Here is a 17472-nt window from a genome sequence, read left to right on the forward strand (position 1 = left end):
TAACAACAAAAAAATAAGACAACGTTTTCATCCAGACTAAATCTCAACTGGTTTCACCATCGAGATCTAGCGAGACCTCATCAATACCAAGTTATGTCAAACTTTAAAACGTTATTTTAATAAACGTTACCAATTTTTTTGAACTCAACAAAGATGTGACTCGTAAGGATGGCCCAGAGGGTTTCACATGAAAAGTTAATAGATCTAATTTTACCGTACAAACAAACACATAAGTCGACTTCATGGCCATTAAATCGTATATTATATAGTAGACGCCAATTATAAATATCATTCATATTTTCACTGTTTCTCCCAACCTTTCTCTGTTGTACTACACGGACTACACCACCTCCACTACTCCATTTTTACTGTGGACATTGTAAACTGCCTAAGCAACCTTGGACATAAAGTTATCAGTATTTAAAATATACTTTATCGTACCAACAAATTGTACTTCCTCTGTTCGATGTTAGCCTAGCACGAAACATTAATAACTGAGAAATCTTCAAAACCACCAAAATATTTAACTCAATTGTAAAATTCGAAAACCCAAAGAGAAAATTTAGCACTACTGTCAGAGGTTCGGACACAAACTAAACTATTCCGATTTTTATTCCGGTTGCGTGAAATGCGGATCAGAAGAAACCACTGAAAACTGCTCTAAAAAAGAGGGGGGAGGAACCCACAAAATATGCAAACTACATTAAAATTCACACAGTCAACTATAGAGGATGCAAACACTACAAAGACATGCTCTAATTACAATTAACAATATGAAATCATAAACAATTTTTATTTAAGATCCAGAGATAATGCAATAATACTTAATAAATTATTCTTTATTTTTAAATATATTTTAAATAACAATGCATTTTTTAAATTACTAGTTATTAAAAATAAAACTTTTTATTTAAATAAAAATTACAAAAATGTTACTGATATAAAATTATACTTGTATGATATATTTATATTAATTATCATTTGGTTCTATAAATCTATTAAAATGAAATAAAGTATCGAATTACGAGTGATCTATTAATTTTTCTGCAAACAAGTAAATTAAATTACTCATAGATTAAATGTAAATAAACAAATAAATTACCGTCAAATTACTTAAAAATGTATTTTTGTTACACTAAAAAACTTTAAACTTGGGTAAATTAAATTACTCGCAAACGTGTATAATATAATAACACAGTGACTGTTGAGTAGGCTGATATTTTGAGCCATACAATTATAATTTATACAAGTGATTCGTCAGGTGCCCATAGAATAATATATATGTTCAACACACCTTGGCAAGTAAGCATAATATAATTTAAATTCCAAAAACGCAACTATAAGTTTATTGTGATAAGCGCGGTATATTGATGAACGCGAATTACGGTTCGAGGTTATTCAAACGAATCGCGTATCGATTAAACACGAACTTACAATATTTATTTTTTTGTTTAATTTTTAAATCACGATTATAACAACATGTGATAAAATATTATTGATACGATTGTTATCATTAATCGTATGCTAACGATGTATTTATAATGTACGCGTATTCGTGAGTATACGGCGTGAAAATTATTATTCTTTAAGTACGTGTCCTGATATTGTTTTCTGATTTTAAAACGCGAGGCTGCATAATAATTATAAATAGAAGAAGTTTAAAATGTATTAATTAGAAAAATGATTATCAACTGATTTCGCCTTATCCGTGTTGTCAGAAAAACGTAAAAAATATATTATAATAATACAGCAGGTGTGTTTTTCTTACTTTAGAGATGACCTAGGTAACTATAATTAACTCGATGAATTGTTTTTCACTAAACATTTTTATTTTACGTATAATACGAATAATTGCTATTGGTCGTTGTAAAAATAATTTTCTTTCGTGTAATATACAAAGTAATTAACATCAAACAAATTATTATTATTATTATTTTATTAATTATTTTTTACAATATTTCAACACATTAGGTGCTATTACAAGTATACATTTTTACGTTTAAATTACTGGTAAAAACAAAGGTATAATAGTTCGTAGTTGTAGGTTTTTTTTTATTGTTAAATATTTTCATCTTACGATGAGAGCTCTTCTGTGACCGTTTGGAGGATGTTTTGGGGCAGTCGAGATCGCAGTCGCCTATTTCGAGTTTTTCTTCCAAATTAAAAATGACGGGCTCCATTCGGGTTTTCAGCTTGGCAAGAAAGTTAGACAAATTATTATAAATTTCTAAAAGCTCTAAGTGCAGTATTTGATTTTTGATTGTCGCAAGGGTATTAGAGAGATATCATATCTGAACTATAAATTGAATATTATATTGCCATTATAGGCATGAGCAAAAATATGTTATGGTATGTACCGTGAAGAAAATTGGGCCACTTTCCCTAAAACGAACCTTACTAAACCTAACCTTATCATCCCCCGTTCTCTTCAAAAAATAAATAAATTTAATGCAAAATATCGATTTATTTAAACTGTTTATATGTACATACTATGTACGAAATCATGATCTTAAAACCTATACATTTTATAAAACAGGTGGTATTTTTTAAATATTTCATATTTATTGAAAAAATACAATAAATTATAATACAAATCTTAATTTTAGATGTGTTAAGTTAAAAATAATTATTTTGTTGACTTATAGGCAGTTGATCATTTTTTTTTTCTAAGATTATTTATCTGCATCGATTGAAAAACTAAGTTAACCAAAAATAATACAAGCAATTATATGTTCATATTGTATTAAATTTGAGAAATAGTTTTTGTAAGGACGAACATTATTCTATACTCATTTACAGTTACTTTTTGTAAGGTGATAATCAATTGTATTGGTAAATAGAACACATTATTATAAGTCATAAGTCATAAATCATAATATATAATTATTAGATTTTTTTATTATCAACCAATTTTAAGTTGTAACACTTCTTTTCACTTGATATATGATTTAAAAATAGAACACTAATTTGATTATAATTGTTTAACTAGATTTTAACATTTCATTAAATTACAACATAGAAGAACTGTATAAATATGTATATTCCTACTGATAATGATTTTAAATGGTAGATTTCTTCACGCAGAGGTCATTATAAATGTATTTAAACATAATAAATATTACCTACTTAATGAATTATACCACGATATAGTATAAAATCTACATTGAGTGGTACGATAACCATTTATATCTGTGATTGATGACCACTTGTTGAGTTCTTTTAGAGTCTTATATAAAATAAATACACAACCTATAAATAAGATGATTCACCGAATATGCAGCTCATCCAAATCGTATTTTTAAATAATATATTTATTCATATTTTGATTTTTGAAATTTTCATAAATAATTGAATAGCGAGTATTAAAACATTATACGAGTAGATTAATGAAACATTAGCATTACTTTCATAATTCAAAAAGTACTTAGTTGAACTTCTATGTAGATTCATATCAAAAATTGAAAAAAATTATCTACTTGACAATTTATTATAATTAAAAAAAGACGACTGTCGCTTGAAAATGAAGTAAAAATACATTAATAAACTTCTACAACAATGTGTAAGTAGATAATAATAAGTAGTGAACAGTTGGTATTATAATTTATAGTACACGTACACTGTCGACGTCGTATTATATATGTAAGTTATACACTTATTTTAAATTTACGTGAGACCTATATTATTATTTATCGCGTATTCGTCGTCCCGTTCTTATACGTAGGTAAACAACGTATTATAATATTAATATATACGCTCGAAAACATGTTGAAGTACTATGCTTGCGTTTGTTTTAAGCGGTACACAACTACATGAGACTAAAAAAAAGAATGAATTTTAAATTTCACTTCAAACGCTAACATCGCTGAATAGGAACAGCTCAACCTGCGCGTGTGAATCATTTGTTATTAGACAAAGTCGAGATCATTGTGATTTAAAAAGTTATGTTCCTCGAAGTCAATAGATAAGTAGGTACATACCGCTTTAATTTTACTAATTGGTTTTTTCTTTTAATATTAACAATTGTAATGTTTATTGTATTATTATGTACCCAACTCAACCAATATACAACTTAATATTATATAATCGTTTTCTTAGTATATTTTTACTTGGAAACATTTTTAATAGAGGAAAATAGTAAATGTTTAAATGTGATGCGCACCTTGTAATATCGTCGTAAGTCAAGAATAAGACAGCACGCGATAACGAATTCAATTCCGTAAGTCGTATTAACATAGTTACATAGTGCTCGATTTTATTTTATTAACTATAAAAGTAGAAGTTGTTAAATACTTAAATGTATTAATGTATAATGTGTTATACTTACGATGTTTTTTTTTATATTATTATGTTATGATTTATGGTTTATAATAATGATATGCATAAGACATTAAATTTACCGTAATAATTATGTAGCATTTTAAAGCTGCTGATGACTTTATATGTGCATTTACTTAGAAAAATAATTATTCGACTTTTTGCAATTTTTAACGCATATTTTAATATATTCATATTTATATTGTATGTTGTTATAAAATTTTTATTTTTATTACGACGGTGAAGTTATTTTATATTATTTTGAAATTACAGTTTCTATAAATGAATTCTATATCAAAGCATTATATATTGTATTTCCTATTTATTGGACAAGGTAGTCGATCAAGTAAATATATTATTATGATTACATTTATGGATACTATAAAGTGTACAATTACGTTTATTCTATACACCTATACGTTGGGAATGATGGGTATGGGAAAATTTAAAAAGATAATAAATTAATGTATATAATTTACTACCTACACTATTACACAGCCTGTTAAAACATTAGGTATAATTTAAAAAAAATCATCTGGCGTATCATATATTGACGTCATTGCTACGTTAGAATGTTGTCGAATATAATCCATACATATGTGACGTAGACATATAGAAATGAAATGAAAGTTTAGATTCAACGTTGCGCTACTAGTCGTAAACTTTCTCGGTATGGCTTAAAAATTGCAACGGGGCATAAAAAGCAATTTCATAAACAGAGAGATTCACCAAGGATGCGTTCGCTCAATTTTTCTTTTACAAAAATGCAATTTTGTAAAATTTAATTTTTGGAATTCTCAAAATTATTTTATGATCATACTTTTAAATTCTTAAGATTTTTTCTACTATTTATTTAGGAAGGAATGTCTTGTGGAAATTCAGACTTTTGTTTTTCAAATGTCAACCTCTCATTTGTAGTATAAGTTATTAAGCAGATGATTTTTCATAAAATTTTGATCTATTAATATCAAAATTCGAATGAGAAGTTTTTGAATTATTTAACTTAATATGCTAAGGACTATATGCATAGGCGCAAATAGGGTGAGGCGGGGGGCTTAGCTCCCCCCTGATTCTATTTAAGCCCCAGTATTTACTCTCATATTAAAATTTAATGTATTAATAATCAAATGTGGTTTTTGACTGCTCACTATGGCTGTACACAATATCGTCAATATCAATTTTTTTTTTTTTTTAAATATAGAGTTAATTTATTTATGAAATATTGGAAATATAAATATTTATCTAAGATTATAAGACTTATACAAATGGACAATTTATAGTTAAACGATGATGGTTATCGAAAATGTCTTGAAAGTTAATATTTATTTGGAAGTTCTTAAACTTATTGAATAGTAAACAAATCTTTCCAAATGATTATTAACTATTTAACATAGCAAAAACTTTGCTAATTTATTCCGCTACTTGCGAAAGGTTATTTTCCGCCATGAGGAGATTGAAAACATGGATGAGTTCAACAATGTTTTCCAAGAAAGATTCAGTAGCTTAGGGTTAATTAATATTGAAAAGGACATTAACATTTACACGTTATCAGTATTAAATGACTTTGCAAAATCCAACAGGAGAATAAATTTAATAGTGTAGTTACCTATTACCTAGTAAATAATAAATATATGTGTATTAAATAATATTTTTATTTGATGTGGGGGATTTACGTTGAAAATATTGAAAGGCTTGAGCCCTTGCCAATGTAACACCTTATTTGCGCCTATGACTATATGTGTATGATAATAGGCTCGAAAAATATAGGGGTTGCACTTAGAATTTATAAAATGATCCAAGTATAATAAATACAAAATAGATCTAGCATAACATATTTTTGTAAAACTCTTTTTTAAACGTTATCATTCTTATTATAAGAATTCTATTAACTACTCGTTAAAATATGTACATCAAAGTTTAAACAATATTATCCAATAAATAGTTTATAGTAAAAGAGCAAGATTATTATTAAAAAAAGAATTTTGTATCATCACAGGAAAATCCTTAAGTAGTAAAATAGATTTAAAAATATTTTAAGTACATTTAGAAATTCCAAAACTCAAAATCTTAATAAACTTGTTATTAAATGAAAAATGAGGCTGATTTTGTGTAGTAAATCACTTCGTATAAATTATTAAAATATATTATTATACGACGCGTTTTAATGTTTTCCAAACCATAAATTTATAGACTAAAATTATCAAGTACCTATTATACTATTTATATTAAATAATAATATGTTAAGTTCAATTAACCATTATTATTTTTGTTAAATTTGTACACAAGACAGCCTCAGCTGTTAAAAAAAAATGTAATTGTTTTTGCTTTAAATATTTTTTCTTACATTTTTCGATAACTGGTTTTTTTTAAAAGCATTAAAAAATTACGATATTAAGGGTGATACCACGGAGAACTTTAATAGCATACTATACTAAAATCCTAAAAATTATCACTGTAAGTTAACCTATGCATACGAACAAATGAAATACTTACATATTATTATAATGCTATTTTACAGAAATAAATGAAACATGTCCAATTATTACTATATTATTATTTATATATAGGTAGTTTTTATTTACGTTATCTATATTAAGATACACTGGAATAATTAAACATACAATTAGAGTGCTCATCAAAAATAAAACGATGTTAATTATTGTGGCGTATTTAAATTAGAAATATTTATTATAATTAATTGAATGTGAATATTCAATCAGTCTAATGGTTCTACATATTGTTTGGTTTTACTCCAGTTTTTATAAATGATAGAACTATGAATGATTGAGAAACGTATTACAAAATGTCAATAGCACGGTATGTATAAAATTAAACTAAATTTATGGTAATTTGTATATGTTTAGTATTCGTTTTTCATATACAGCCATACAAGGCGATTAACCACGCATTGTTGTCTATTTATCATTAAATAATGCATTTATTTAAATTCTAAGTAGCGTATAAGTGTTAACATGCCATTATATCTATTGTTAATTTTATTAAAAATTTTATAAACTAAGTTTTCCATAAAAGATAATATAAGTAAAATTGAAAAGCATTATAGCAAAAAAAGTAGCTGTTATTTAATATGAATATAATAATATACGAGAAAAGAATTAAACATACAATTAATCATAATTTAAAAATATAAAATTTAAACGCCGAAGTTTAGGTTTACGATCATAATTGAAATTAATATCATCGAATTTATTACAAGACCGAAACATTTGACTCTTAGTAGATTCATTATAATTGTAAGATTGACCGTGGAACGACCCATAAAAAGTGTTTCTTGAACTAGTATAAAAAGTGGGAATTGGCTAACCTATTTTTTCAAGATCTCTGGACAATGAATATATTGTTGTTTAAGACCTTAAAAATAAAAGACACGTCATTAAATTGACGTCTGAAAGAAAGTATATGTAGATCTAATTTTAATGCAAATTCTTTCGTGGAAAAAAATCTTCGCAAACTCTTAGGAAAAATAACTTAAAATTAAGGTTGAATACTATCTATGTGGCCTAAAAATCGAGATGAATGTGTTAGTACACCAAAATTGGAATTTAAAATAGTAGTTTCATAGTTACGATTTTGCATACAACATAAAATAGCTGTAATATTTGGTTAGCTTATATAATTATTATACTCAGATAGCTTGTACAAATCATAACATTTTAATATAAAAATCTCATAATGCAAATTACTTACTATAAAATCACCAGTTTAATAAATTGGAAACTACGCTTCTTCAGATTTTTTATCGAATGGATAATAATATATAATTAAAACAGGTAGTTTACATTTGACAAAAGGAATTTTGTATTGCTTCGGAACACCCCTGAAATAGCACAAATATACGTTTTAAAAATAACAGATCAATATAATAAATTATTTCTATCTGAACTTTATTCAATACATCAAGGTCACAATTCGTAGTTTTATCGACAATAATTTAATAATTACAATATAAAGCAATCCGCAGAGTATAATTATTATTGTACAACGCAGACGAAAATTAATAATGACAAAAGTACCTGTACGGCTTACGCATATGATAAGGATGATCCTTCATAAAATTGTTCAATATGTCATAAAAACACTGAAACGCAATTAATACGAGTGATATAAATTTACATATTATAGATTTTTTATGTGAATTCAATGACGATTTAAATATTTTTATATTCACTTCACTTCTTACAATTTCATGTGGTTAACCATATGTACTATAGCCAACCACGACGAAACATCATATTATTCCATTGTTTAATTTATGATTTCAATATGTTTTAAATCATATTCTATTATTATATTGCATTATTGCAGTTATACAATTCGAGAAAACCGATATATACCAAGCAATCCAAGATTACATAAAAATATTTTTTGCAATTATTCCTATGGATTTATTGTTTTTTTTTTTTTTTTTTTATTAAAATACTTAAACCATTTCTAGTTTACGTTATATTACGATTCCTACAATACGATACAATATAATATTATTTCTTAATCTATAAAATGTTATTAATTTATTAATAATAAAATTATTACTGTTTCTAAGTACGACTGATGTTTATTTTGCAACGTTTGTTTTATAGACCGAATTGTATAATACTACTATTGATACAATAATTATTATTGTACCAGAAAGCGATTATTTTAAAACTAAACTCTTATTTTTTTTAAAAGATTAGATTTTATTTTTATTTTTTTTTAGATAATTTTAAGTCATTAAAACTAATGGTTTAAAAAAAAATCGTTATATCTAATTTTTGAATTATTTTTTAAAATCTTAAAAAATTTAAATTACATAATATATAAATTAATAATAACGCTGTTTACTGATAAAATAACTACCTTGTATACTTAGTTTATAAAAATGTCAATCAATTTATTTTGTTATGAAAAGAAATTTTTTTTAGTAGTTTGATACATTTTTATTATATTTTATATTTTAAAAGTAATACCCTAGTTATATTAATTATGTCACAGTAATTTAATTAATTAAACAATAATAAAATTTGAAAATGAATAGTTTTCAAAAGAAATAATTTTAGGGGGATTGAAATACGAATAATTATCATTTTAAATATCACAGATTTTTAATGTCAGGACTTAGGTCGCATGTGCATAATAAAATAGGTAAAATATCTTGTTAATGTGAAAATAGCATGTGTGTGTGAGTCTATGTGGGTTTATTATTGTGAAATCCTAATACTAAATTGATAAACAAAACATGGCAGCGCTTTCTGTGGTGCATAAATTATTTATAACTTAACTTTAAATGTATAGATTTAAACGAGAGATATAAATAAATAAATTAACTTTAAGTTATTTGTTTGTTTTTCCGTTTTCGTATGAATAAAGCGATTACATAATATTACGTATAATTAATAATTATAATACTAAAATAAATCATGCTTATGTACCAAAATAGAATAAAAATTGATTATCATAAAAATGTATCGATGCATAGTTTTAATTATGGGCAACACGAAAACATTTTTGATCGGATTTATGTTATAAATATAGTTATATAATGAGTTGTGACATATCTACAGTAAAACAATATTATATACTAATAATAATTATTATTAAATCATCATATTAAAATATTGCATTCCTATATTACAGTGTATACTATTCCGTCTTTATTCTAATAATTTAATATATTATATAATATTTAAATCGCATTTTCCTCGTGATGAAACCTGGTGATGTCATTGAAAATGTGAAAATTTAAAATTTATAATTAACAAAATTACATCCAATCACATTATTTTTACTCTCAAACGCAAAATTTAGCTCCAAATTATATTTTACAATACCTTACATTTCGACAAAAATTTTACCTGTGCCACATACACCATATGTCCATATCTATATAATACCAAACTCAAACTAAATTCACGTTTACCTATCCTGGTACGCTTAAAGTAAAATCAAAACTAAATTTTTACGGAATTTTTTTAAAATAAATTAGGGTGTATAGCGTCTAAATTTAGGGTTCGGCATAAAAAGATTAAATTTAATAAAATCTAAATAACCTAAAATAAAATTATTGATTTAATAACAAAATCATATTTCTATATATCTAATCAAACACTACACTAAGGCTTTAAAATGAACACAGTGCTAGAAACTCGATTATTCAAACATTCTAGCATAAAATCTAATTAGCGAATGGTCAGTAACTCATCCTAAATTCTAAAAAAAAAAAAAAAAATGGTACTTTCTTAATCAGTATTTAAGTATTTGATGCAGCTCATTCCATCATGGCTTCATGTTAAACCTTATTAAATTACCATTTAAGCTTAATATACAATAATTGTATACATCGTTTATTCGTTTAATCCAACTAAAAATATATATTATGTATACGACAATATGTGATTTTTCATACTTTGAACTCTCTTTACGGTAGATATTTTTGTAAAAAGGAGTTACTTATGTAGTTATGTATAACTTTCGTCTTTGACGTATTATTATACATTTTTATGCAATACCTTTCTAGAAACAAGTAAGAACGAGTATTGCAAATATCGATTTCTAATTTTAATTCATTTTTCTTTTCTTTTCATTAAATATTTTCGCATTATGATTTTGTACTACAAAACAATATATTTTAAATGCCAATATGAGTAATATGAGCTTAATTGTATCCATCAAACCCGTTGACGACACCGATGGAATTTTGTGAGAAAGATTTTTACTAAAAAGAATATCAGATGACCTTTGCGTTTCTTTCAATATAATACGAAAGAAGAAACGTTCTGAAACCTTACGTACGTACATATTACACAGTTGTCCGGTTTCATAAATAATTCCGGATTTACAGTAATATCTATTGAAAAAAAAACTGCTTATTATTGATGTATAGCCATTAGGCATGCAAATTATAATTTATAAGTACCTTTGGACATATGCCCCAGCTGTGGCGCTGTGCATTTTCTTCTCCGAAAGTATGGTAATGCATGTATATTATTTAAAAAAAAAAAAAAGTAATGCGCTATTTCTACATGTTATTATGTATATATAGCGAGTGACTAAGAAGAAAATAACAATAATAAGAATCGTGTTTTCCGGAATACCGGTTTACAGTGGTTGTAGTCGAGTGGTTCACACAACTTCCGTTAGAAAACGGAAAAACCCAGACACTCCTGGATTCTCGAGTCACCAGGAATAGCGCGAGAAAACGTTACTTTCGCATTCGCATATTTTCGAATTGAACTGATTAATCATTAGTGTCTGATAAAACAACAACCATGTTTACAGAGGGGATTATAATAATAAACTAAGGAATATTGTGAGAAAAATTAATATCTTATAAATTTTAATGCACTTTTTTTCTGACATGGATACACCACGGAATAATACCGAATAATAGTACCATTTCTTTCACTAAATTCACATATTTTACTTGATGAGGTTTCTAATGATTTGATTGAGTTTTACCTAATATGTTAATAAGTTAAATTACCCACAATAACTTTTACGAGCGAAACTAAATTAATATTTTTATCATAATAATTTTGTGATTCTCGATTTGTCAAGTCTTAAAAATACTAATTATGCTCCAAAAAATATACAAATTAAATTTAAAACTTTCATACTATGCAAAAATATGTAAAATTAAATTTCGTATACTGCTTCGTTAGAGTATGAAACGAATTTTGGTGTAAACTATTTTTTGACCAATCAATAATAATGCACAAATGCATACAAGTGTGGGCTTAAGCTATAATATAATATCAGTGTACACTAATTTTACAGTTCACTTTAATAAAATTATAATAATTATCAAGATATCGTTACACGATATTATATTTTCATTAAGTAGTTAAATATGCGAACAGGTTATATCTATTTATTATTTAACAAGCAAATACGTAGACTCAATTAATTGTAATATTTTTGTGGAACTCGATACTTATTAATTGTACAGTTTTTACTAGTAATATCATCAAACCAACGGGAATTGGGATGATAAAAATCTTTTTTTTTTAACATTTTCATGTAGCTTGTAGGTAATAATAAATAATAATAATAATAATAATAATATTGATACATGCGTACAACTAACGATTAACGAGTCTCACCACCCAGCCACCGCCGCCGTTGCCGCCATCAACCACCTCCACGACCGCCGACGTCGGCGAGTGATTGGCGCACGCGCGGGCACACGGTCAATGCGATATTTCTTTTTATAAAACGGTTAGCGCGATCGCTCGTGGTCAGTACGGAGTTCAATGTCAATATCAGAGGAACTGCAATTGCCATCGCACTACCGGGTTTCGCAATCACAGTTTTTGGATATTCGGCTAACGCGCTAACGTAACATAATTTCCGTACGCGATATTTATTATTTCTATTCCCGTTACTACCGTTTTCCGTCGCGTGTATATTATTATACATTCACGGCAGTCGTTGTATCTTGAATAAAAATAAATTACGCGACAGTTTGTTTCGGCATTTGTCGTCGGTTTATAACAGTACACGTTATACATTAAAATAATATCAAGGCGTCTTCGTATCGTCCGTCCGACATGTACCCGAACCCATGGATCAGAAAACACTCGACCATCAGACAGGTGATAGACAAGCTGTTGTCGATCAACACGAACAAGACGAAGAAGTTTGACGCGATGTTGAACAAGAAAAAGCACACCGGAAGTAACAGGACGACGACGACGGCGGCGGCGGCGGCGACGGCGGACAAGCGACGCAAACATTAGCCTCGGCCGGGCGTAAAACGAAATTCGATCAGCGGTATTTTTTTTCGCGCACGGCCGTGTAGAGTAACGCTACACTCGCTATAAAAAATGTGTCCGTCCGAAAATGTTCCTACTTATTTATAATGTATTATTGTATTATTGTATCATACCATTTGTGACGCCAGAGAGACGCGCTGCGGCTCTTTCCACCGCCGAAAAATCCGAAGAATATAATTTAATATATACCTATAGCGTACATAATATACGTTTACTTACGTTACGTACCCTCGTATCGTGTTAAAACTATAGTATAGTATTATATAGCTATATAGTATAAAATAATCGTGGCTACAAACGAAGACACCGTGTTCAATATCAATGATAAATAATAGCTATTATATATATGCCGATTGTAAATATATTTATATAATATGCCGTACAAGTATACCACTACGTCTCACACGAGTTCACGAGGTAAGTCATGGACATTTTTCTCTTATTTTTAAAACACTCGTTTAACGGTTTTTACCCAAAATTAAGTACAATAAAAGAGTGTTGTATGTAGTATGTACACTGCAGCTACTACTTCAACTGCATTATTTTTTTTTTTTTTTAATAAATTGCACTAAATATATATACGTATATCATGTTGTGTTATGTCAAAATACAAAATAAATTAAAATTAAAAGGTGTTTAGTGTGTCTGATATTGGTCTGCTCGGTTTTCCGTGTAAACACATTATTAGACCTTTTCAATCACGTCCGTATGCTTGTGATAGCAGGGCGTCGGCCCAATAGCTACATCCGTAGAAGGTAGTGATCGTGATAATAAAACGTTATTTACAATAAATATTGATATTAAATTACATAGTTTTGTATAAGTATTATGTACACGTCGCAATCAAACCGAAACGAAAAGGTCGTCACATACGTGTGAGCAGTCGAGACACGTTGGACGTACGGATCTATCCATAACAACTGATCAAAATCGGTCATTTTTTTTAGTTAATAACTTATTATTATTGTGTAAACTCGCGAATATCCTGTAGATCCGTGCACATCATACAATGTTAAAAACGTCACGCTTGTTAAACTCCCGACTCGTGCATTCGTCCGTTTATTTAAAGCCCATTTCTACATTTCTATTCTTCCAATTGGTCTCGTTTTGACGATGCTTTAGAAAAAAAAAAATCCTGAGACCTTAAAACCTCGACGGAAATTTATTTATTGTAATACCTATACGACAATCCGTCACATTTTAAAATCAATTTACACCTGAATAATATTAGTAAATTTATATTATAGTTTTATCTATATAGTTTTACCATAGAATTTTTATCGTCGATTACGAAAATCAACGCTGATTTAAAAAACGTTTACATATAATATAATTATTATGCTATCTCGCACATGTATGATATAAATGCAAACGATGTTTTTCCCGTTCTCGCACGTTCGTTTTGTTTGTTAAAGCAAAATATTATTACAATTTTAATTAGGTGCGTGTAATCGAAAATCAATTAGTCCTGTACGTGGGTTCGGCGCGCGTTAAGTGAGGAAATGGATCTTCGCGAAAAATACGCGCCGGACCCGCGCCGATGATAACTTTTAATAATTATTATGTTAATAATAATATGATAACCATATTGCGATATGTATAATAAACGAACCGCGTTGGTATGCGCGCATTGCATATTTGACATTTTATCACGAAACCAATTTATGCGGTTGATAAGGACGGGTTCATATGGGATATTTTTAGTAATACACATACTTCTATAGCCCATTTACCTATATTATTTACAAGGGTTTCTATAATAAAGAATACAGTCCCGTCTCCGTGGAGGATCCCCGATGAAGACGACATCGCGGTCGTGATGGTCAAGGATTCTGTGACGAAAACCGCTAAAAATGCAATCGCGTAGATTGCAGGTCGCATTTCTCGGAGACCGTAGCCGGTTTTTTTTTTCTGTGCGGTTTCGATGTTTTTATTGTTTGAAAATTATCATGTAATTCTCTAAAAATGCGTCTTCCGTTGCGTTGACCTCTAGCGGAGAATGCCGCCGCCGCCGCCGCCTAGAAAAATCCAAATATTATACTCCACGTGTATCCATGTAATATGTATATGTGCGGCGTGTGTGTGTAAAAATGTTAAACTTCATAGAGGTAACATAGTTACGATTTCAAGTAAAAAAACTCGCGATTATCGGTGGTATATGAATCTTCGAGGTTCTAAATCATATAGCATAATATAACCACAGATACCTATCAAAAATATAATAGTTTTTAAATACCCACAAAAATATTCAAATTTTCTTCCATACGTGTTATATATAATATGTTATAACTTATAATACAATTATGTGTTCAACCGACAGATATTATATACAAACATACAATACATTTTTCTAATATTGATATTATATTATGTAGAATCGAGTATAAAAAAAATGCATTCCAGCAGACATATTAAATACAACGATTTCCGTTTAAATTCTTTTACTTTTACTTATGTAATATGTATTAGATTTATGTTGTGCGTGTTTTTTCTCTATAGTTTATCTATTTTGTGTTCCCTGATATATCAAATTAATATCTGTATCACTTTGCATGTTTTTTTTTTAAATGTCTCGGGTCACAATTCACGTATAGTAATATTATGACTGTGACCTTTTTTGTGGAAACTATTTACCTACTCCGATAACATCCATCACGATTGTTTTGATTGTGTTACTGATGTATTTTTTTGTTTTTTTTTTTTTGCAGCTATTTGTTGGTCGTTCAGATATTTAAACAGTACAACGTCTGGATTGAGATATAACCACATCGTTATATTATGTACTCACACGTTTTCTGTTGGTCCGCATTACCGTAAATTTAGTCAAAACGGATTTGGACTACATGTATAATATCATAATCACCATCATTGTCATCATCATCATCATCATCATCATATTAAACTGACGATCGTGCAGGTTGATTCGCGTTCCGTGGAAAAATGAACGACACATCATCTACAGCTATACGATTTACGTCAAAACAGGTGAGGATTGTTTAAGGCTATATTTATATATTCAATATTACTATATAATTATCAAACATCATTAATCGTACGGAAAAATATAATGTATGTTTACATCGATCGATACGATTTCGCTGCATTCCTATACGTTTTCCTTGTCATAATTATGTCTCATATAAATGTGACGCGTTATTGTTTTTAAGCTATATCTTTACTGAAATTTTGGTCAATGACAAACGGGACTGTCGTTGATTGTATAATTGTATAAAAAATTTTAAAAATAAAATAGTTTTGTTACAAATCACGTATTATAAAGTAAAATTCATGTTAACGAATATTTAAATAATTTCACAAATTGCAGCAATTTCTATATTCTTTCAATATCTTATATTGTCGACTATCACTGTGAAATTGTTTTATGGGTACATTGCTTTTCGGAGATTTCGTACGATGTTAAGTTATTAAATATGATTAAATTCCTGTACAAACATTTCGTATACGAAAGTCTGGTTTGAATCTAAAATTCGGAGGGGGAGAGTGCCAAGAAAATTCCCCAGTTATCCTTAGACTAAACTTGATACATGTATAATTGTGTATATAAATTATGAAATACATATAATATACGGCGTGGTGACTTTTCGGACGAATAGACGACGCACGCACGTGGACTAACCGAAAACAATGAGTCAATGAACGGGCAGACCTGTGTCTTTATAACAATATTATATCACCTTAGCGTATTTGGAGTTTAGATATCGATTATATGAAATTCTATTTAACCACAGTAATTTCAATAATATTATAAAACTATATAAGTATATAATTAATAATTCGTGGATCGTTCTCACGGTGTAAAGATCGTTTGGCGTGTAATAATTCACTAATTCGTATATAATCTAAATATTATTGTTTAACTTATATTTTTTATTGATTTTATATTTTATATGTTTATTTTCAGATTAAAATTGTATTTATTTATACCGTTTGATCAGAAAACCCATTGGAATTGCGAATACTACTTGAAGATGTAAACAACGACTTTTAATTTATACTGTTTTCGACGTACGTCCTTATGGCATTGTTTTATTTTTATTTTTACGTGTAATATTTGTATTATTTAATTAGTTTTATTGTATTTGTATAAAGTTACAATTTTTGATATTTTTATATAAAATATACATATAATATTTTTTTAGAAAACATCAATTTGTATTATGTTTATAAACAATTTAACGTGAACACGTATTACTTTATATCATTATTATTTAATATTGTTTCATAGTCGGTAGCGTTTTCCCAGTCAATCTTTGTCATTAAGTCGAAAACCAATACCTTTTGTGAAATTATTTATTTTATTTATCTTTGTGGACTTTAATAATAATTGTATAATTACATACAGAGAGTATCGAAAAGGTTTTACATT

At 27.9% G+C, this 17472-nt stretch overlaps 1 long non-coding RNA gene across 1 annotated transcript; it reads left to right on the plus strand.

Annotated features, from left to right (window-relative positions):
* Positions 1-12547: 12547 nt before the first annotated feature.
* On the plus strand, positions 12548-17171 carry LOC112597026. Its single transcript, XR_003114818.1, has 3 exons — positions 12548-13502; positions 15794-16070; positions 17008-17171. It is a non-coding gene; the product is annotated as an uncharacterized LOC112597026 (long non-coding RNA).
* The last annotated feature ends 301 nt before the right edge of the window (positions 17172-17472 follow it).

The sequence above is a fragment of the Melanaphis sacchari genome, unplaced genomic scaffold (genome assembly GCF_002803265.2).
Source record: "Melanaphis sacchari strain LSU unplaced genomic scaffold, SCAv2.0 Contig36_pilon_pilon, whole genome shotgun sequence".
Classification (NCBI taxonomy): Eukaryota; Metazoa; Arthropoda; class Insecta; order Hemiptera; family Aphididae; genus Melanaphis; species Melanaphis sacchari.